This window comes from Marmota flaviventris, chromosome 1 (genome assembly GCF_047511675.1).
Source record: "Marmota flaviventris isolate mMarFla1 chromosome 1, mMarFla1.hap1, whole genome shotgun sequence".
Taxonomy (NCBI): Eukaryota; Metazoa; Chordata; class Mammalia; order Rodentia; family Sciuridae; genus Marmota; species Marmota flaviventris.
The window spans coordinates 14,835,875-14,859,928 of NC_092498.1; the positions used below are offsets into that span (position 1 = coordinate 14,835,875).

Sequence of the window (24,054 nt, forward strand, 5' to 3'; positions counted from 1 at the left end):
GGAGGCTGGATGCGAATAATCCTGCATTTTTGTACCGGAATCAAAATTTGTGATATATACATCCTCGTCTCCAGATAATAGCTAATTCCAAACCCCCATAGATGGTCGACCCACTTACTTCAAACATATTATACAACTTAAAGCACAGGGGAGGGCTATAGACAATTCACTGCAGAGGGATGACTTGGGGCACTGAAATGTGAAATGTTTTGAAATAGCACCTGTTTTTCTTATCAGAGCAATCCCATGAAATGGGTGGGACAAAGAGTTAGGCCCATTGTCCAATGAGGACACTGAGGCACAGCGAGGTTACCATTCAGCATTTTTTTCAAAAGGGCACAGACTTGGCCAGCACAGTTGGGACTGGACCCCTGATCTGTGTCTGATTTCTATCACACTCTCTTTCTTTAGTAAACCTCTTTCATTTGAGAGATGAAACCAATCCACCACCAACAGGACCTGTGTCTGAGTTGCTTTGTTAAAGTAGATGTGGGTTTCATCAGATTATCCACACGCTGTTCCCTGGAACTGTGGATCTATCATCTGGAAACATCCTAAATCCTAGGAGCAGGCCCCTCTCTGTGATAGCAAGGATTCAGCTCCTGTGGCGCTGCTCTCACCTCTCCAGCCCCCTCCTGCTGGCAGCCACCTGACTTGCTGCTGACCTGTCGGTTCCCCCATTTCTCTCTGTCTCTCTGTCCTCTGTAGTGCTGGGGGTGGAGCCCGGGCTGGGCACATGCCAGGCAAGCCCTCTGCCATGGGGCACATCCCCACCCTTGTTTCCTTTCCTTACAGTCCATCCCTGCTCCCTAGAAGTGCTTCCTCATTGGCTCTTCACTGGGTCTGAAGACACAGAGAGAAGGCCTAGGTCCCGCCCGGGGACCGAAGAGTTAGGGTTGGAAAGAGCTCGATTGTTCATGAGCCTCTTTTCTGGCAGTTCCGGAATGGTCTTGTCCCTGGGTGGACTTCTAGGCAGCTCTCCTCAGGTCATGAGTCCAGCACCATTGGTCTCAGTCCTCTTCGCTGCCCTGCAAAGGTTTGAACATCCCCGTTACTGACCGTCCGAACATCCCACCCTCCAATTGTCTAGGCCTCCGGTTGCAGGACACTTCTATCACCCACAGGGGCAACTGGGCTCACTGGACTTAATAGGCACATGGGGCTGTCCCTCCTCCAAACTTTTCAGCCCAGAATCTCTCTGACCACTCTTCACGCGGGCTGACAGGCTGTGGCCATGTCTTCCCTCTCCTCTCTTTGCTGCTGGCGGCATCACTAACTGATGGCCAGGGCACTTGGTCTGACTGACCCCAGACATAGAGAGTCTATCCCACACAAACACTGGGGCTACACCTCTGACTGTGTGGGGCCTAAGGGGTTGTCACTGTTCCCACCTGGGACCACCTCCCTTTTGCCTTGCTATCCCACCCCTCCACTCATTGTGACCTGCAGATCCCAGAGCTCCAATTCTCCTGGTCACTCCCGGACTGTCTTCTTTCATTTCTCTGCAGAGTCCAGAAAACCCTAGGCTGACCATGGCAGATGAGCCTTCCTTCAACAATAACCAACAATTCCAAACCGGTAAGAGTACATTTTCATACTGTCACCACAAAAAATAAGTACTTGAGGCGATGGGTTTGTTAATTAGCTTGGTGTAATCATTCCATAATTATACATATATTAAAGCTTCACATCATGCTGTATATAAATAGATATGTTATTATTTATCAATGGGAAAAAAAAGCACATTTTGGGGGGAAAAAGACTTTGAACCCAAACAGACAAGAAAATAAAGACTACAAAGCTGTGCCTCCTGGGACTCCGAGGCCCTCACCCTGGGCTCTATGTCGCGGAGGGCGAGCCCGCCTGGAAGGCCACCATCACCCTAAGCCGCCCCTGAGCACTAGGCTTCCTGGCCGGCTGGTCCTGCGCATGCGCGCTGCAGCCCTTGCGTTCCATCAGTTCCCAGAGTCACGTTCTGCAGTGGACCTGCCATTGTGGCACCATCAGAGTCACTCCGGGCCCCTCCACTCCCAGGGATGACTTGGTTCATTATCTTAGCGCGAGGAGGAGGCCCCTTCCTTCCTCTGCTCTGAAGCTCTGCTCTCCCACCCTCGGGGGGCGCTGCTGTGCGCTGGCCCGCGCCTGGAACCTGCTCTCCATCCCCTCGCGCTTTCTCGCCCACCTCCGTCTCTGCTACTCCCCACTCATGCCCTCTGCCCCTCCAACCTCCCCTAACTTCAAGAACAGACAAAAACTACAAATCAAATAAAGTCCCCAACAAACGCCCCCCACCCCAGAACTCAACCTGCAGCCCCCTCTCTTCATCTCAACCACGACGGGCCTTGGCCTGGGCTGACTTCCTTGTCCCCATCGCAGCCCTCGGCTTCTACGCATGACAGGACTCCTCTAGAGAGAGCACCCCCCCCCCGCCCCCCCATCCCCCCCCCCGTCCCCCCATCCCCCCCCCCCCCCGTCCCCTCCCTTCGCACCCACTCTGGCCACTGCGCAGGGCCAACCTTCCTGGCTGCCCCCAGCTCTGCACCAATCTCCTGGCAGGTCTCCCGTCTGTCCTCCAGCCGTTTTATGTCCCCATGCCTGGCTAATCATTCTCGGGGACAGTTTTGAGAACTCATTGTTCTGCTCAAATTTAATTTGGCAGTTACGGTCACCTTGTCCTGGGGTCCCCTCCTACCTGGTTAGCTACCTCCCTGCCTGGATTCTGTCCCAGGCCACCTGAGTCTGACTCCATGCCCAGGTATACCCTCTGTCCTTCTTCCCACGGGCCGGGGCTCTTGCCATTTCTTCTCTGGAGCGCCCTTGCCTGCTCACCTGTCCTCCAATGCGCACTGTAATTTCCTTCTCCTTCAGGAACCTTCTAGTGATCTGCACAACTATGAGCGACCTTCTCCCTGCATCTCTCAAAGCACATTTTTGGAAACTCCAGAAATCACTTCGTTCTCTTAACTCCTGCCAGGTCTATTTCTAGCCTTTAATCTATTTGAGCATCAGGAATATGTCTTTTAAATGTTCTCCACCTCCCCAGCCCTTCTCGATCTGCAGTGATGGGCTCTGCGTTCTGCCGAGTCCTTGCCCTTGCATATTAAGGAGCTCAGTGTAGACTAGGCCTTGGGTGTTAATCTCTCTGAGCTCAAGTTCTGAGCTGCTAGCCCACCGCAACCCCTAATATATTTGCTGAGCCACTCTAGAGTTTTTTTTTTTTTTCCTTTTTTGGTAGTTAAATATATAGAACATAAAATTTGCCATTTTAACCATTATGAAACATACAATTCAGTGGTAAAACTTACATTAACAAGTTGTGCAACCATCACCACTATTTCCAAGCGTCTTCATCCCCCAGACAGAAACTCTGTACCATAAAGAATAACTCCTCAGGGCTCCAGTTCCCTGTCCCACCCCCTGATGACTTCTGATCTACTTTCTATCTCCATTAACTTCACCATTCAACATATTTCATGTAAGTGTAATCATACAACATTTATACCATATTTCTCTTAATATGATGTGTTCCAAGTTCATCCACCTTGTAGCTGAATAGATGACGGACATTCCGTTGTATGAATATACCCACCTCTGTCTGTTAATGGACAATGTTAGTTATTTCACCTGTTCACCTTGTGAATCATGCTCTAGTGGCATACAACTATCTGTCTGAGTTCCTGCTTTCAGTTCTTTGGGGGAACACACCTAGGATTGGATTTGCTGTGTCATATGGTAATTCTATCTTTAGCTGTTTCAGAAACCCACTGTAGACTATTTAAAATTCAAATTAGTTAACTTTCCAAAATGAGGGATTGTACCAAAGCTTAGCATTTTTTTCAACTTTTGAGAAAAATTAGAAGTCTGGTACTTTTGGACCCATCTCTCTATAGGGGTGTCATCTGCTGGGGATGAGTGGGACTGTTCTTTCTAGATGGGGTGTCTGGTCTCTACCTCAAGAACCTGGCCTGGTAGGCATCAGACCTCGGTGCTTCCTGCCTGGTCCCAGTTCTCAGCCTTTGCCTAGGTCTCCCCTCTTCATGAGATCTTTGGGTTTCCTCCTACAGTTATTCCCTCCTGCCTCACTCTGTGTTGTAATCTTTCTTTTTTTAAAAAAAATATTTATTTATTTTAGTTATAGATGGACACAATACCTTTTATTTTTATGTGGTGCTGAGGATTGAACCCAGTGCCCCATGCGTGCCAGGCGAGCGCTCTACCTCTGAGCCACAACCCCAGCCCCTGTGTTGGGATCTTTTATGTGCCACCCCTTTCTCCTCCTACGCTGTATCCTCTGAAGCAGGTGTCTTTTCATCTCTACTTTACACAGGACTGACAGACACATTGTGCCCAACCTGTTTGTTGAATAGTTGAGGTTAAGGACAGAATTAACTGATAAAGTTCTGACTGATTAAGCCAACTAAGAGCTAGACCACATTGTAGACTATTACAAGAAAAGGAAGGAAAACTAAAATTGGGTAAATGAGTCAGAGATTGCAGGCAATGAGGGAGTGGCTAACCATTTCCTCATTTGAAATCTTTCTTCATTGGGGTTTTCTTTTCTTACCACTCATGTTTGTAGTTATCTAAAAGATGATTTATGGGAAACAGGTATAATATCATAGAACAAGTTAATAAGAAAGTGACTTAAATGTAATGTCTATATGTACATACAAAAGAATAGTTTTGGACCCCTAACTTATTACTGTGTGTGTGTGTGTGTGTGTGTGTGTGTATGACTGAAAATGGATCATACACCTAACTATAAGAACTAACACTAAAAAATCCTAGGAAAAACATGGGACTAAGCCTTTGTAATATTGAGTTAAGCAATGACTTCTTAGATGCACAGCAAAAATACAAACAACAGAAGAAAGAATAGCTAAATCAGATTTTATCAAGTTGAAAACTTCTGTGTTTCAAAGGACACTATCCAGAAAGTAAAGACAGCTCACAGATAGGAGGATATCTTTGCAAATCATACCAGATAAGGGACTTGTATCCAGAATATATAAAGAGCTCTTACAACTCAACAATTAAAAACCAGGGATGGGAACATTTTTCCTAAGGTGAATATAGTTAGTCATTAGGGAAATGAAAACCAAAATTGCAATGAGATATCATTTCACTTCCACTAGGATGGCCATAATAAAAAAGATGGAGAATAATAAGTGGTGGATTTATGGAGAATTTGGACTATGTTATCATTTGGATCTGGAATATCCTCCAAAGGCTCATGTGTTGAAGTCTTGGTGCCCTTTCAAGCAACGTTCAGACATGGACCTTTTGGAAAGAGATTGGATCTTGAGGACTATAATCTCATCAATAGATTAATCCACTGACGGAGTCATAGCTGAATGGACTATTGGGAGGCTGTGGAAATGGTAGAAGGTGGTACCTAGTTGAAGGGAGCAGGTCTAAAACTTAGGGTCATGACCTTGGGGACTATATCTTGTCCCTGGCCCCTTCCGTTCTCTGCTTGCTGGCTGCCAGGAGGTGAGCAACTTTTCTCAATCGAAACTTCCATCCTGATGTTTGTGCCTTGGAGCCAGCCGACCACAGCCTGAAACCATGAGCAAAATACCTTTTTTCCTCCAAGTTGGTTATTATTATTATTTTTTCCAGCACTTTTTCACAATGAACTGGGTACAGTGGTAGGTACCTCCCAATGACTTGGGAGGCTGAGGCAGGAGAATTACAAGTTCAAGGCCAGCCTGGGTTAGTGAGTCTCACACAGTCAACTCCAATAAAATAAAAACAAAAAAGGGCTGGGGATGTTGCTTGATGTTCAATCCTTGGTAACTAAAAAAAAAAAATTGTCATAGTATCAAAGAGCTGGCTAAAACTACTCATACATTGCTGGTGGGATTATAAAGTGGTGTAGCCACTTTGTAAAATAGTTTAATGATTCCTTAAAATGTTAAATATAGTTAGTCTGTGTTCCAGAAAATCTGTTCTTAGTAGTATACAAAAGAAAAATGAAAATACATGTCTACACAAAACTTGTATATGAGTGTTCATTGCAATATTAATTATAATAATTAAAAGGTGGAAACAACCAATTTCCGTCAATTGATAACTGGATAAACAAAAAGTGGTATATTCATGTAAGGGAATATTATTACCCATGAAAAAGAATGAATATGATATACACTATAACATAGGCATATCTTGTTAATATTATGCCCAGCAAAAAGAGCTAGTCACTAAAGACTGCATATTGTATGATCCCATTAATATGAAATGTTGAAGATAGGAAAATGCATAGAGATAGAAGTAGATCAATGATTGGGGCTGGAGGGAAGAGAATTTGGAAAGGGCTGCTGATGAGTAGAGGGTTTCTTCTTGGAATGATGAAAACATTTTAGAATTAGATCATGGTGATTACATAACCGTGAACATGTTAAAAACCACAAAATCTAAAAATTGAAACCAGAAAAATCCCAACACTGAACAATAAAAGAGAAATACTATTCTTTTACATGACTAATAAAATACACAACTCTCATTCCCAGATGAACAGATGAACAGAAAAATGTCTCTTAAGTAGTTTAAACTAAAGCTTTGTGGATGACCGGGCAAGTTGGGCTGAGTTTGCTTCAAAATCCTGCACACATCCCCCATGCAAAATAAACACAGGTTGGAGAGAGACAAAGCCAGAAGAGGAAAACGTTGGTCATGGTTGAAGCCGACAGGTGGGCACGTGCCATTCATTTCCCCCACCCCCCATATTTGTGTGCATTAAAATTTTTCCATAAAAGGAGTTCTGAGAGAGCATGCAAGCAAGCTACTGCATCTGTAGTTCACTCGCCACAGCACCCATCTGCATTTGCTTGGGGAGCTCAGGGGCGCTGGGTTGTACACTGTCCCTCGGCACGTGGATCTCGAGGATCGGTGACTTGCCTGAAGGAGAAGCCAAAGCTCTTTGTGCAGGTATTACTTTGCTAGGGCTACATGATAAGGTACTAGAAACTGGGGGCCTTCAAACAACAGAAATAGATTCTCACATGGTTCTGGAAGATGGATGCCTGAGATCGGGCTGGCCTCTCCCTGGAAGCTCTGGGGAGGATCCTTCCCGCTCCTCCCAGCTCCTGGCTTTGCCAAGGCCCTGGGCAGTGCTTGGTTTGTAGGCGCCCCTCCTCTCTCGTCTGCCACCACTGGTGCCCTCTCCTTCCTCTTGTTTTCCCTCTGTGTGTCTGTGTCTATTTCCTCTTCTTATAAGGTCCCCACTCATATTGGATTAGAAGTTCCCTGAGTATGACCTTGTCTTAACTTGATTATATCTGCAAAGACCCTATATTTCCTAATAAGTTTGCATTTTTAGGTAGTGCTGGTTAGGATGTCAATATGTCTTTTTGAGGGGAATAATTCAACCCACAAAAGGTCTCAGCAGAATAAACAGACCCAGAGACAGTTTCTTAGCACTGTTAATCGGAATAGCAGAACCTTCCGCTGTCCGGCAGGCAGGCTGTGGGGACACAGCACTTGTAGCCACTGGAACACATCATTCACCAGCCACCTTTATCTTTCCCAAACAGAGACACGCTTTTCTGAGTCCATTCCCAGATTGCAGCCTTGACTGATGAGTGACACTTCCAGACTCTTCCAGCCCAACAACTCTTAGCACCAGGGAGTTTGGAGGCATACTTCTTTTTTTTTTTTTTTTAATTTTAATATTTATTTTTTAGTTTTTGGCGGACACAACTTCTTTGTTTGTATGTGGTGCTGAGGATCGAACCCGGGCCGCACGCATGCCAGGCAAGCACGCTACCGCTTGAGCCACATCCCCAGCCCTGGAGGCATACTTCTAATGCGGATTCACTGAAGACTTGTTTCAGAAAAGGTGAGTTTCTTACTCTTTGATGCAGACTTCACCATACTCTTAGAATTTATCTTTGGAGTGGGCTGCTGAAGTTATTTTAGACTCTACAGTTAAATTGACCCAGAAATAATTTCTTCTTTGAAATGTTCCCTGAAATGTTATTTACTCTGACTCCAATTTAAGATTACATTGTGCAATTCTTTGCTCTTCAATCTTACTCTGGCCTTTGACCAAAAGCAATAAAATCTGACTTCTTTATTAAATGGTACTCACTCCCCCCCACACACAATTATCCTAGTAAACCAGATGTCTGATAATTGCAATGTATTTTCAGATGATCACTTGAAGAATTTCATGAATATTCTACTAACTGCGTGGGGCATTTACCCTTGATTGATCTTCAGTGGATACAGGAGGAAGCAGAAGTTAGAGGCAAAGCACTAGACTGTGAGCTCACTCACCTGTACCTGCTCCATACTTACCTCCAACCTGTGTTTTAGCTCCAATCCAATGGAGTAATTTTCAGTCCATTCGCTTTCACCTCATTGCTCTCAGGAAGGTGGAAAAGATGTGAGCAGGCTTTGCAGAGGACAGGGAGGAGGCTGGTGAGACCCAGGTGGAGGGAGTGGAGGATGGGGATTGGGACTGGCCAGACAGACCTTGAATGCTGGTCTAGATTTGAACCACTGTGGGTTCCTGACCAGAGCTTGGAAAGATTTATGGGCACTAGATGAAATAGTGATCCTTGGTCACCACTGGTCCTTATGTAGAAGTGGAGGTTAAGAGAACAGCAAGCCAGGCACAGTGGCTCCTGCCTCTAATCTCAGAGGCTGGGGAGGCGGACACAGGAGAATTGCAGGTTCAAAGCCAGCATCAGCAAAAGCGAGGTGCTAAGCAACTCAATGAGACCCTGTCTCTAAATAAAATAGAAAATAAGGCTGGGATGTGGGTCAATGATCGAGTGCCCCTGAGTTCAATCCCTAGTACGAGAAAGAAAGAAAGAAAGAAGGAAGGAAGGAAGGAAGGAAAGAAGGAAGGAAAGAAAGAAAGAAAACAAAAAGAACAGCAGAGTCTAAACAAGGCCGAGGGTAGCATTTGGAGAGGATTCCAGTGGCTGGGTGCTGTTCTAGCCCCTTAGTATGCCCGTGTCCCCTGCCCTGCTTTCCACCCCAGGTGGATTACAGGTTGATTCTTTTAGCTGGCGTTGGTTCTTGCGGTGTTACAGGAAGCACCCTATGGAGCAGCCTCACAGTGTGCGCTCTCCCTCCTCCCATGTCGTATTGAACCTGCCATGTACAGTTTGCAGAAGGACCGTTTACCAAGAGTTGTGGGGAGAGGACCCTTTTTCTTGAAAGCACAGAAAAAGGAAAGCAGAAGACCAGTGATGATCCATAAGTGATCTTGAATGCAACAGAATTAATTGTACTACTAGAAAAGATGGTCCTTGGAGCATTTATAAATGGGTTAAAAGGGACATCCAGCCAGATCTGCCCCCAACCCACAATAGAGGCAGGCGGATTTTAAAAAAAAATCTATTTGTTAAAAAAAGGTTTTCCCATCTCATCAGAGTCTGATCTCTTTGACAATCAAAGTTGTTCTTTTAGCTCCTGCAGTGATCGATTTGAGTGTGTCCTTGTGTGCTGTGTTCCTGGTGAGATGGAAAGATACTGCCGCCTTCAGACCTGGGACAAGTCCCGGAAAATGCTGGGAATGCACACATTTCAATAACTGTTACCATCTCATCCAGTGTTTGTTTCTAAGCCCTGGACTATTTTCTTGGAATTTTTGGTCTCTCCGTGTTTCTTCTACAGAGTAACTCATTATATGCTCACTGTGTGAAATGTGGGGCTTGTTTTGCAGCTTCCTTTTCTTGAAGGATAGAGAGGAGAAAAATTTTTACAAATTAACTAAGTATTCAGGGTAGACCTAAGCAAAGGGAAGTAGTGATGGAAACTTCCAGGGATCAGACATTCACTGGCTCCTTCTGTTAGGCAACACCTGGGTGAGGGCTCCTTGCTTATTTGAGGTCATGCTCTGAGCCCAGCCGCTCAGATGGTCATAGATGCCACTCCAGAGAGGGGTTTGGAAACCTACCTATCTTGGAGGCTCAAATGAACATTTGCTTGTCTTCTGTGGGTATCCACCACAAGGAGGGCCTGAAGGGATCACAAATGACACGTAGCAAGATGTTAACAGCCATGACTCTATTTTAATGTGATTAGAAAAAATAGAACAAGCACATAAAACCCAAAACACAAGCTTTTTTTGGTATTTATTTTATGTGAATATATATATAATTTCTTTTAGTTATACATAACATTAGGATTCATTTTGACAAAATTATAAAAGCATAGAATATAATTTGTTCTAATTCAGTCCCCGGTACTTCCCCAAATATGGAACACTTCACGAATCTGCGTGTCATCCCCGCACGGGGACCATGCTAATCTTCTCTGTGTCGTTCCAGTTTTAGTAAATGTGCTGCCAAAGCGCACTCGCGAGACACAAACTTCCTTTGTGAAAGTGGAGTCACGTGTTGCTTGATGGCAGGACAAGGTCTGAAAAGCGTGTCCTTAGGTGATTTTGTCCTTGTGCAAACAGCATTTTACACAAACTAAGATGCCTGGGACATCTCTAGGCAGGAGGAGCTCCTGGGCCCACCATTCCTCTGTTTGGTCACTATGGACCAGAACGTCCTTATGACTGTAATCAAAGTTAAGTGAGTCATGTGTGAAGGTGATCAAACAGGTAAATATAGGAGGCAGCCTGTGACCGTGGAGAAGACCGGAAGGGGGGTTGCAGGTGCTTCAGGCTTGTCGTACAGGTTTATAGGCAAAAGGCTCATGTTTATTAATCAATATTGCTGGACAGTCACAAACGTTCAGGCACTGGCTGCTGGTGAGGATGGGGTGCTGCTGCGGGAGTACTTCTCAAACTTCTCAGTGCCCCCAATCAGGAATTGCCGGGAGATTTCAAATATTAAAATGCAGACTCTGGTCCAGTAGGTCTGCAGTGGCGCTGAGAAGTTTGGATTTCTAACAAGCCCCAATTGCTGCTGGTCTGGAGACCACTCTTAGAGTAGTAAGGTTTGATCCCAGAACTCTATTTTTTTTTTTTTCTATGTGTGTGTTGGTGCTGGGGATGGAACCCAGGGCCTTGTGCATGCAAAGCAAGTACTCTACCAACTGAGCTGTATCCCCAGCCCCAGAGCTCTATTTCTTAATGACTAAAAACAAAGAAGTTTCCATTTAGAAAGAGGATGAGTTCTGAAACCACCTCTTTCATCTGTGGTGAACCCAGTGTGATGAAGAACGTTCTCGAGTCCCACATGCCTCGCTCTCTGGAGGAATATAACCTGGTTCCTTTATACTAACCAAGCAGTTTGTAATGAAAACTTTTGGCTCAAGTTGTTGCTAGGGCACTGCCAAGGGGAACCAGCCACACAGAAGGAATGTGTAACCTAATATTATTGTGTGGGAATGATGAGCCCTGGCTTCAGAGAGGTAGGAAGGACCCTGCTCACTATTTTTTCTCAGGTGACAGGTGAGCACCCACATCCCATTTGACAAATATGATGCATTTCACTATCCAGGGTCATTTCTCCAGGTAGAGGATATTGGACTGTTGGATGGATCAGAACATATTGGCATGTCTCCATCCACTTGGTTATGAGACCCAGACTTGCAAACAAGTTTGGAGGGTTACAATAGCTACAGCATTTAGGAAACAGGCCAGACAAATATAACAGGACTCACGTTGAGGTCACTGAAATTGAGGGACTTGATCCAGGCCACGCTATTTAGATGAAACGACCCTTACCCACAGAGTAAGAGTGAGAGGCTAGTACGAGGCACAACAGTTTCACCGTATTCTTTCTGATAGGAGAGAGGAATGCATGAGGCAAATCATCTTTTCTTTTTAAAGTTCAGCTGGAGCCACATTCAGCCAAAAATGAAGGTCTCCAGTAACCATACGATGCAGAATATTAGTGCTGAAAATGTTCTTGGGATCTTCGAACATGATGATGTTCCATTTGAGGGCATCGTGATACTCTGGACTCCTTTTCCCTCAAAAACAAACATATAATCTTCCATATAATTTCCGGGGATGTACGGGGTCCTTGGTGGATCTTGGATTCCAGGATAAAATTCTCTGATGCAGTTTATTTCCTTCTAGTTAGAAATCAGAAAAATGAGGCCCAGAAAGAAGGGCACTGACCACTGATCTCACAGCAGTGACGATCGCAGTGCCCGGCATCCACGTGAAACCCGGTGCCAGGTAAACATGCATAATTTATTTCTGGAAACCTTGAGAGAAACAAGTGGCAAGGGCCTTTGGCGACAGTCAGAACCATTGGCTGGGAGAACCTCAATTTTAAACGTTAAGCCAAATATCGTTTAAAGAAAAGCAGAAATAATTGAGCCAGAAACTTCTTGGACTCAGACTTTATGATGTGTTCAAAAGACCTAAGTGGAGGTCTTGCTGCTCCTTGCTGGCTGCATAAACTACAGTTTGGGGTATTTTTAGGGCAGGTAATAAATTCCTCTCAAAGGTTGAACTCACATGCCAATGTGAATCTTCCACAGCCCTGAAAACTACGGGCAGGATGCCTCCCTGAAACACAACTCCCAGGTTGGCAATACTGTCATAGGTTCAGCCCCTAACAATCCTGGCACAGTCTAGGTGCTCATTAAATATTTATCTGAATAAGTGGGCTTTCTTTCGCATTAGCTTTCTGGAGAAGGAAGATACAGGAAAGTGGAGAGAGATCAGACACACTGTGTTTAAGTACACAGGGGGAAGTTGGGGTTCCAAATGAGGGATTTAGAATGTCACAAACACAAAAGAATCCTTGCACCATGATTCCAACTATGTGAGGAAACGAGGACCCAATTAACTTATGCTGTTAGAGGCTGGGATATCGGTTACCTTTGGTGCCAGAATGCTTATACAAGAAAGGGGGTTTTTTGTAAGGTGTTGGATCTCTATTCTGTTCTCAATCTGGGGGCTGGATATCCCTGTGGATTCCCTTGGTATAATTCACCAGATGATACCCTTCTGACAACATTTTTCTGTGTCTGTGTTGGACTTCAGTAAAACTAACACACACAGTGAAGCATGAAGGCCTGTGTTCCCCAACCTTGAGTGTGCACACAAGTCATCTAGGAATCTTATTAAAATGCAAAGTTCTGCCAGTGAAGTGTGGCAGGCCTAGCCACTCCTGAGGCTAAAGCAGGAGCATCGCAAGTCTAAGGATAGTCTAGGTCACTTAGCAAGACCTTGACTCAAAGTGAAATATATAAGAAGGCTGGAGATGTATCTCCTGGGTAGAGCACCCTGGGGTTCAGTCTCTAGTACTGTATATGTGTGTATAATTTTTTTTTTTTCAATTTGGTCTTGGGTGGGGCAGGAGATTCTGCATTTCTAGCAAAGACTTAGAGACGTAGAGACTGGTATCTTCCAGAATCTTGTTTTGGAGAGATCCTGGTGTGTTGTGGGGTGTGTGTGTTGGTGTGGTACTGGGGATGGGACCCAGGGCCTCCTTTGTGCTAGGCAATGCTCTGCCACTGACAGTGGTCGCTGTGAAGACTGTGCAGGTGTCAATCCGTTACGTTCCCAAGGCCAACCCATGTTTTCACGTAGGTCTGTGAAATTCCCCTGCCCACAGCAGCTACGAGATGATCTTCTGCAGGGTGGTGACAGCTGGGCCCTGACCCACCTACCCTGTGGAGGCCCCTGCAGACCTGCAGGCATGAGGATGGCGTTGGGAGCCCTGCTTCCTCTCCAGCCTCAGGCCTGGGGGAAGTGGGATTTTCAGCAATGACTGCCGCATCATGGAAGTGGGCTTTCCAACTCCTCTTTGTAGAACTCTGAAAGATGTGGATTCGTGCTGTGGTCTGAATGCTGTGTTCCCCCAAATTCATAGTTGACAATTTTTTTTTTCGTGTATTGAAATTTTAACTGTCAATGTGAAGGTGTTAGGAGGTAGGGACTCTGGGGTTGATGAGGTCATAGAGGGGAGCCTTCCTGAATGGGATTATTGCCCTGACCAAAGGGACCCAGAGAGTTCCCTCCCTGCTGTGCCATGTGAGGACTGAGTGAAGAGATAGCCATCCATGAACCAGGATGCAGGTCCTCACCGACACCTTGATATTGGACCTCCCACCTCCAGAACTGGAGAAGTGAATGTTGTGTGACGCACAGGGTGCGTTTTTTTTGTTATAGCAGTCTGGACAGACTGACACAATCCCAAACACCACTGGTATCAAGAAAACCATAATTTTGAGTGGGAAAAAAAAAAAAAGCAAATCAGACACAATAGGATTCCTTTCACAGAAATGGTAAAAACAGGCCAAACTGGACTGGGGCTGTGGCTCAGTGGTGGAGCACTTGCCTAGCACATGTGAGGTACTGGGTTCAATCTTCAGCACCACATACAAATAAATAAATAAAATAAAGGTATTGTGTCCACCTATAACTAAAAATATTTTTTGAAAAAACAGGTCAAACTAACAAATGCCTTAGTCCTGGCTAGAGATGGAGATAGTAAAGTACAAAGACAAAGCAGAGTGATCATTGCTTACTCCAGGAGGGGGTGTCCAGCGTATGTGGGACTTCTCTTCTCCCTCAGCCCCCAATTTTTTCTTCTTGTATTATTTTTCCTTTAGTCCTAGTAGTCTGTTTAAGTGGATTTGATACCCACCATCTATTTCTCTATGTGGTTTCTCCCTTCTAGGGGTCTGTATTTCCATTTGTCTCTTGGCTAGATTTCATCACCAACACTTTTTTTTTCTTTTAAAGGAAGGGCCCATGGTAACTAAAGGCTACAAGTAATTATTTCATGTTTGCGAGTGTCTACCCATTGAATTTTATGTCAGTTTGGCTGGGTATAATATTCTCAGATCTCACTTTTCCCCTCCCACATTTTTATTTTTATTTTTTAATATCGATTTTTTGGTTTTCGGCAAACACAACATCTTTGTATGTGGTGCTAAGGATCGAACCTGGGCCGCACGCATGCCAGGCGAACGTGCTACCGCTTGAGCCACATCCCCAGCCCCCACCCCCCACATTTTTAGATGAACCCTTTGTCCTCTGGCATTGAATACTAGTCTGGGGGAGTCTGAGATTATCTTGATTTTATTTTTCTCCTCCTTTAAAAGTGACCTGCCTTTAGTTTTTCCTTCTACTAATATGTCTGAAAAATTCTTTTTTGTTTTTCTTTAAATCTTTGAAGCTCAGAATCTTAAACAAGTTACATCCCTATCAATGATACTAAAACAGTTTTTCCTAGAATATACTCTACCCGTTAAAATTCACATTGAACTTTTATTCAAATTAGAGAGTTTTTTCCTATATTATATCCATAATTTTATGTTGTTTCTATTGATATGTGTATGTGAAGAGCACAAATTAACTTAGACTCTGACTTTTATGTGTCCATCACATCCTTTCTAATTATTTGAATCTCTTTATCTTCTACATTTCCTCCATGAGTTAATTTGGTTTTTAGCCGTGATTAGTTTATTTTTCTTTCCAATTTACTTATTAGATCTGTAATCATAGCATTGTGGTTTTTAATTTGTTTCCTTAGTTCTACAACCTCCCTTTTCATCTCATTCTGTTATTTCATCTTGTTTTTGAGTCTTTATTTCATTAAATTAAATCCATACTACATTGTTCTAAAATGCAGGACACTTGCAGAGACTCTGACTCCCTTAATTGGGTTGTGTTCCATTTGGAGAGGGCATTTTTTGAAATGTCTATTAGGAAGCTCTGCTTTGTTCAGTCATTCACTTACTTTTGCTGTAGTGTATTTAAAGAGTTGCCACGTAGCTTTGGTTGATTGTTTGTTTTCTTTGGTGCTGGGGATTGAGCCCAGGGCCTCACGCATATTAAACATGCACTCTGCTCTTGAGCTACACCCCAACTCCCATTTCTTTTTCTGTTTCTCACAATTACTTTGATTGAACGGCTCCATCCAGATGTTCTATGTAGAACTAATACATCAGTTTTCCTTGATAGCATTTCCACCTCACCTAGGTGGGACCAGGTAGAGTGCTGGGTGCAGGAAGGTGGAAAAGAGGCGGGGCTTGGCTGGGCTCAAGTGCAATCAGTGGTGGAAAACTGGGATTCTTTTATTAGTTAGACAAATATTTATTGAGAGCCTACAATGAGTGCCAGGCACTACTTGATTACTTATTTTTAATGTTTAACTTTCATTTTAAAATAATTTCAGACATACAAAAAAAAAGTTTCATTAATAGTACATAGAGTTTCCATCTATTCTTTTCCCAGCCTCCTTCAATATTATCTACATGATCTGTAAGCATAGTGCAGTTGTCAAAACCAGGAAGTTAACATTGGTATGGTACTGTTCACTGATCCTCAGAGTTTATTAGAATTTTGCCTGTTGGTTGTTAGGTTCTTGGGTCAATCTGGAGTCCACACCACATTTAGTTCTGTTTAGTTTCCTCCAAACTGGAATAGGTCAGTCTTCCTCTTTCATGATCCTGCACATTTGAGAAGTCACTGGTTAGTAAGTTTGTAGAATGTTCTCCGACCTGGGATTTTTGGTGTTTTTTAATGATTAAATTTGGGTGACATATTTTTGGCAAGAACACTACAGAAGCCATGCAGTTGCCTCCTCAGTGTGTCCTATCAGGAGGCGCGTGACCTTGACCTGTCCCTTTTCTGTACTTTGCTCACCTTGGTCCCTTGGATAAGGTGGTGTCTTCTGGATTTATCCACTGTAAAGTTGCTATTTCCCCCTGCTGTTGTCTGAATAGTTCCCTCAAAGATCACGTATTAGAAATTTAACCCCCAGATTCATGTGTTAATGGTATTTGGAGATGAGGCCTTTGGGAGCTAGTTAGATGGGGTCATGGTGGTGGGCCCCCATGGTGATATTAGTGGCTTTGTAAGAGGAGGGAAAGAGACCTGAGTTTGCATGCTGTTTCCCTCTCATCTGTGCCTCCTACCCCATGTCACAACACAACAAGACCATTACCAGATGCTAGAACCTCAGCCTTGGACTTCCTAGCCTCCAGTCTGTGACATTCTGGACACCCCTTTTGGAGTCAGTAAGCCTCCTGTGGGGAGAGTCTTTATACCTATGTAATATCCTGTTTCTGCTCATGCTTTGGCCTCTACCACTGACATCCATTGACGATTCTTCACCAAGCACTATTTTGGGTACTGGGCATTCATGCCAAGGAAGACATTTTAACCTTGGGTTCTGTGCTCCCTTTGGAGAACCTATGTATCGTGGATAACTGGGTCAGCTGTTCTTAACCAGGACAGTATCCCTCATTGTGGGTCTAGTATCTTCCTCTATCTAACACAGGGTTCTGGAAGAAGGCAGGGGCTGTTTAGGGGGTTCTACCCTGGAGGATGCCCCTTGACCTCTGGCCAAGATGCAGGTTCATCCCCATCCCTGCACTCAGGGTTAGGAGCCATCTATGAGGCTGTTTAGGATTTTGTGTTTCACTGCTAGTCCCAGGACAGCATCAAAAAGTACAGATGGGATCAATAATTGCGCTACTCTTTCCACCTGCCCTACCCCCTTGTCATCTCTTTTCCCCTTAGCCAGCACTCATTGATGTTTTTCACTCTTTAAAGCTGTTCGTGTTACTCTCATTTCCCTGTTAGGTTCCTAATAGTGAAGTTCATATTAATGTAGGAGAGTTCCATTTGTAGGCTTAATCACTTGACCAGGTAGGACCACATGTGGACAGGTTCCAGGGATTCAACATGGACCTCTTTGGGGGCCATTATGCTATCTAAATAATTTGCCCAAGATCACACAGCTGGGAAGGGGCAAAATGTACACACACGCGCGTGTGCGCACACCCACGTCACCTCTTCAGAATGGATGATAAGCCTGGTTCCCTGCATTAGTTTTGTCACTGTGACCAAAATACTTGACCAGAATGACTTAGTGGAGGAAAAGTTTATTTTGAGCTCATAGTTTCAGAGGTTGAGTCCATGGTCAGCTGGGTCCATTGCTCTGGGCCCAAGGTGAGGTAGAACATCTTGGACAAAGGGCAGAGTCAGGGAAAACTGCTCACCTCATGGTGGCTGGAGAGTAGAAAGAGGAGCCAGGAGGGACAAGACATGATCCCCAGGGCACACCCCAGTGTCCCACAGCCTTCAGCCTTGCTCACCTGCCTACAGTTACCCCCGAGTCAGTCCATTTGAACTAGGATGGACCAATTAAGTTCTAGCTCACGTGATCTAATCACTTAACCTCTGAACATTCCTGCACTAATCCAGAAGTGTTTGGGGGACGCCTCATATCCAAACCATAATAGTGCCTCATCGTGAAAAGCTATAACTGAAATTCTGATGGGCGGGAGCAGGGGCAGAGTGAGAAGCTTCTAAAAAAGCAATTTTGTTATGGAGGTGGGGGGTCTTGGTTTATGCAATAACTGGGATCCTAAATTGGTGCCCCTGAATGAAATTTTACAAGGCAGTACGGATTTGGCCTTTTGCAATGTGAATAAAACTGGAATTTTCAAATGTCAAGCATTGAACTCACCTGGATTCTCACCTAATGGGATTTCTGTGACTTCATTGTGTTCAGGCTAAGCATAGCAGTTCACAAAGGCATTCTGAAAATGAGTTTTTTATTGCAACAGTGGGAAAAATACAGAAAGCTCAAAATATATTTACAAAAATGTCACCATCACCAACTACCATCAGAGACAAAACTGTTAACATTTTTGTGTATTTCTTCCTGTTGTTCTGAGGCATATGGAACTTTTTAGGAAATGGGGAACAGATTGAATTGACACTTTTACATCCTGCTTCTCTTACTATATCAGTCTATCGTAAACAGTTTCTGTTATTGTGAAAGTTGGTTGTTCTTGGGGTAGGGAAGGCCAGGAAGGTGAGACCTCCTCTCAAGCCATAGCAGCATAAGACCCCAGATTCCAGAGACTGCCAGAGGGAGAAGGAGGATTGGTCTAGTGAGGGGCCTGCGGACTCGGGGGCACGTGGAGGGAGACCCGCCAGGCCATAATGGAAGGGCCAGTGGAAGCACCAACTGAGGAGGCAGCTCAGAAAGGGTAGAAGAGGACTACCCTGACCTGCCCTTTGACCCGGGGTACCCCTTCACTCATCTCATGTTCCCTGAGTGCCTGCCAGGCCCAGGGTTGGGACCAAGCACAGAAGGGGAACAAGAGACTCTTCCAGGAACAGAGGATCTTGTGGGTTTTAAGGAGTCCTTATTCCAAAGCCTTTGAGTCCAAGGCCCTTCCCCACCTGGCCCCTGCTCCCTTTCTAATTTCATCTCCTCATCCCCTCCCCTTTCACCTCCCACCCAGCTACCCTGGCCTTGTCCCTGGAGAATGCCAGACTTGCCCACTTTGGAGTTTCCGCATTTGCAGTCCCTCTCCAGGGACTCCCTCTCCAGGGACACCCGCCCCCTCCTGTCTGGGAGTGGTTTGCCGGATGAGCATCAGCACCCTGAGCCCTTGCTTCACAGGTACTTTCAGTGGGATCTTTCCTGTGTCAAGATTGAACTGTGTCCCCGCAAAAGTTGTTGAAGTCCTAACTCCTACTACTTCTGAAGGTGATCTTATTTGAAAATAGGAATTTTGCAGACGATGAAGTTGAAGTCATGAGGATGGGCCCCAATCCAACGTGACTTGTATACTTACAAAAGCAGAAATTTAGACCCAGAAACACACATGGGGACAGCACTGAGTTGGAGGTGGACACTGGGTCGCTTCTACGACCAAGGACCCCGAGATGGCCAGCAAATCATCACATGCTGGGAGAGAGGCCTGGAGCAGATCCTCCCTCACAGCCCACAGGGGACAACACTGCTGAGACCTTGATCTTGGACTCTAAAACCATGAAAGAATAAATTGCTGTTGTTTTAAGCTCCCCAGTTTGGATATTCTGTTACGGCAGCCCTAGCAATCTGGTGCAAGCTCCTAAACTTTCATTAATGTTATATTTCAAAATCTGGGTTATAAATACATGGAAGTTGGCTCTAGTATTGTACTTTAAGCTATTCATATTTGTTTTATATACATTATAAAAGGTATGGTTTGGATCTGAAATGTCCCCCAAAGGCCATGTGTTAAGAGCTTGGTTGCCAGTCTATGACACCGTGAGGAGATGGTACAGGCTTTAAGAGTTGGAAGAAATAGGTCACTGGGAGCATGACTTTGAAGGCTGTATTTTGTCCCCAGGACCTTCTCCCCAACTCTTGTTTTCTGGCTATCACAACGTGAGAGCCTTCTCTGCCACACACTTCCATCACCAAGATGTTCTGCCTCACATACGTCCCTGTGAAACCATGAGTCAATAATTCTTTTCTCCTTTTAAGTTGATTTTCTCAGGTATTTTGTCACAGTGACAGAAAGCTGACTGATACATATGATTTCACAGTAACAAAAATAAAAATAAACAGCAGGAAAAAAAAAAAAAAAACATCTAGTGACAGACTTTGAGGTTAAATTCAGGTTGGGCACATATAGTCATGGTTTTCTTTGTGTACCAAGATCACAGCAGACGGATGTCATCATCTTCAGGTGTGTGGGGCATGTGCCAGAGGGGAATTTCTGGGGATACAGTAAAGACCATGGAGCTCCCTCTCTGCCAGAAAAACACTTCATGTGCCCACAGGCCAGCTAACATCGTGGCAATGCAATGGCCATAGAAAATGAGTCGCCCTTCCTTCCCGGGTGTAGCACACTGTGCACCCTCACGGGGAAGGTTCTGAACTAGAGGGCCTAACTGGATGTCCATAGGGTGGGGTTTCCAAGCTTCCTTCAGAAGTTCTGTGGGGGCCTGGCTGGCCTGGAGCATTGGCTTCCTGTGTGGAAGGTAACCAGAGGGTTGCCTTCTTTGGTCTACTGGGGGATATTTAGGGACTAGCTGAGGAAGAGCCCAGGAAACCTTAAAAGGTCTGAGCAGCCCACCACCTGCAAGATGCTCCTTTCAAACCTAGACCACATCTGACTCTGTCGATGCCCGTGTGGAACTGCCTCACCATGGCCCAGAGGCTCCCGTAAGAAGCTGAGAGTGGAGCCAGTCGTAGGACGACAGCCCCGCCCAGCCTGGTGTCAGGGGCTTCATCTCCACTGCCTCCTTCACAGCCCCACCAGCTTATGCAGGCTGACCCCCTAGAGCCACCAGTTTCTCCTCCTTTCTCAACCAGAGGTATCAGGGAAATGTGATTTCTTCACTTGGTTACTGCCTCGACCTGACAGGTGGTAACAACCATGCAAGGAATTCTCAATCTATGGGTCTTGTACTGAGAAAAAAATTTTTTTAAAGGATAGAAAGGTGAGTGCTGAACACCTTCTAACCTAAGCAAATAGACATTGGTTCTGAGTGTGAGATAAAAATGAGCTGTGGGAAGTGGGTAGAGATGGGAGCAAATCCCCTTATGTCTCTCAGAGCAGTGTTCAGTCCTGTTTAAGGAGGGTCCTGGGGAAAGGAGAAGATTCCTTTAAAAGCTGGGCTTCAGGGCTGCGCCTGGGGCTTGGCTGTCGAGCGCTCACTAGGCACTGGGTTTGATCCTCAGCACCACATAAAAATAAATAAATAAAATAAAGGTACTGTGTCCAACTACAACTAAAAACAAATATTAAACAAACAAACAAAAAAGCTGAGCTGCCCTGTGGCTGAAGCCAAGCCGTAAAACTGGGACCTAGAAAGGTTAATAAAGCGTCCTGGTCATTTCTAATGATCTGTTGGGAGGGGAATTGGAATGGTCTAAGTGTTGGCTGTGAAGGAAACCAACGATTGGAAAAACAACATCATGGGGCTTTTTATGTGGCCCACTGATATCATGATGCAATGGGATTATTTTTCTGACTTTCTGTTCTTACCACAGGAAAAGGAGGGAATCGGAAGAGTGCTCAGATGCTTAATTACCAGTGCTGCTCTCAGATAAATTATAAACAGGCAGTTAAAGAATTCTTTTGCTACAGCCAAGAAACAAAGGAGCTTCTAAACACTTTGGATATCAACATGCCCTAATTTTGAAAGCCCTGGAGCTGGGTATAACCCCAAAGATCATTTTTTTTTCTTCAAGGAATGACTAAGCAGTGTTTAAAAAAAAAATGTAGCCCCACTTCTCCATTCCTTGGACCTGTGAGAGACATTGTTAATCAATCATGAAAGATGCCCCCAACCTAGATGCTGCTCCAGAATTCCTCTCAACATTGTGTACTGGACAGCTACTACAGATGGGTCAGAACTGGCACGTGAGCTAGGCCAACTAGAGGCACTGAACAGTGCAGTCTCTGGAATGAGATCTCTGTGAAATGCAGAGAATAGCAGTTCCTAATTCACACGACTGTTGTGAGGATTAAATAAATTAATACACCCACAGAGCTCAGAATAGGACAAATAGAAAATATTCAACAAATATTTCAGGTTTTTTTTTAGAATAAAGAATTAAAGAAGATCACTTACCATTTAAATCTGCAGGATATATTAGATTAAGACTTAAAGCCAGTGATGGTGGTGCATGCCTATAATCCCAGTGGCTTGAAGGGCTGAGGCAGGAGGATAGAGAGTTGAAAGCCAGCCTCAGCAAAAGCGAGGTGCTAAGCAACTCAGTGAGACCCTATCTCTAAATACAATACAAAATAGGCCTAGAGATGTGGCTCAGTGGTTGAGTGCCCTTGAGTTCAATCCCCAGTGCCCTCCCAACAAAAAAAGAAGATTTAGTAGTGATCAATGAGTTGAAAATTTATTCAAGAGATATTTTTGCAACTATTATGTGCCAAACCTTGCACAAATTATTGAGATTTCTGTGGCTAATGAGGTTGATCAGACATATATACAACTTGCTAAAAGATGGAATATTTTTACATGTCATGATATACTGATGAGTTACTTATTTATATTCAATTTCTTTCTTCTTTCTATTTATTTGTTTGTTTGTTTATTTATTTATTTATTACTGGGGATTGAATCCAGGGGCACTTAACCACTGAATCACATCTCCAGCCCTTTTTTGGATTTTATCTAGAGAGTCTCGCTGAGTTGCTTAGGGTCTCACTAAGTTGCTGAGGCTGACTTTGAACTCATGATCCTCCTTCCTCAGCCTCTAAAGCCGCTGGGATTACAGGTGTGTGCCATTGTGCCCGGCTCTTATTCAGTTTCTTATATAAAATTAGATAACAGAACAAGTATAATCAGAAAACAAGTGAACAATTAAATATTGAAAGCTACTCAACCTCATTTAAAAATGGGGAAATAACACAGCAGTGAGAATGGGGGTGTGGAAGATGAGAGAAGTAGAAGCTCAGTGTAGGCATTCAACATGAAAATCTAAGGAAATCCAGGAAGAGGGAGAAGAGGCAATTAAAAGAAAACCATCAAAGAAATAATATAAAAATATTTCTAGACCTGAAGGTGTGTCTGAATAAAGGCCTACTAATGTGCCTGTCAAACTGAATGAAAAAGGGGGCTGGGGGTGCAGCTCAGTTGGCAGAGTGCTTGCTTTGCATGCACAAGGCCCTGGGTTCAATCCCTAGCACCACAAAAAGAAAACAAACAAACAAAAAACTGACTAAAAAGACTCTGACAAAGGCATTTCATCATGACATTCATGAAACATGAGATAAAGGAAAATAAAGCCAAAAACTGTGGGATAGGGCAGAAAACTAGTGCATAGAAGAGCAGGAATCAAAATACCATTGGATTTTATACTTATGATTTTATACCCAGCCAATTTATTTAAGTGTGAAGATTCAGCGAAGGCATTTTAGATGGTAGTAATGACTAGAAAAATATACTTCTGTTAATGGAAAATTTTCAGAAATGGTAAAATTTTTACTCTCATATGGATATACAATGAATATATGTTAAATATCTTATTGAATTCATTAGTAATGATGTTATCATTAACTTTAGGAACACTATTACATTAACAGTCATTACATTTAGGTCCCACAAGGATGTGACCGTAAGATGTTATAAGCAGTCTAACTGAGAAGTCAAAAAGGTGCAGATTTATATGGGGTAAAGGAATTTTGAAATAAATTTAGATGTAAAACTGGCTTTATTTTGGCATGAGGGAAGAGAGATGTGGATTGTTTATTTGCGTGTCTATAGATAAGAATTATTTGCATTGCTATCAGTTATCCATAATTTCGAGTTGTAATATAGCTCAAAGACAGTGAGAGGCACAGAGCCCTGCAGAATGACTCGGGTAACTCAGAAGGGCGTGTTCTAAGTCTTGTGAGGTTTTCACTGAATTA

At 44.2% G+C, this 24,054-nt stretch overlaps 1 long non-coding RNA gene and 1 other non-coding gene across 2 annotated transcripts; one reads left to right on the forward strand and one right to left on the reverse strand.

Moving 5' to 3' along the window:
• The first annotated feature begins 793 nt into the window (after positions 1 to 793).
• Positions 794 to 19,712, forward strand: LOC114105641 (uncharacterized). Its single transcript, XR_003585062.2, has 5 exons — positions 794 to 1,036; positions 1,509 to 1,578; positions 7,536 to 7,638; positions 7,797 to 7,840; positions 19,415 to 19,712. It is a non-coding gene; the product is annotated as an uncharacterized lncRNA (long non-coding RNA).
• Positions 10,210 to 10,314, reverse strand: LOC114105676 (U6 spliceosomal RNA). The gene has a single exon (XR_003585072.2). It is a non-coding gene; the product is annotated as a U6 spliceosomal RNA (small nuclear RNA).
• Positions 19,713 to 24,054: the final 4,342 nt, after the last annotated feature.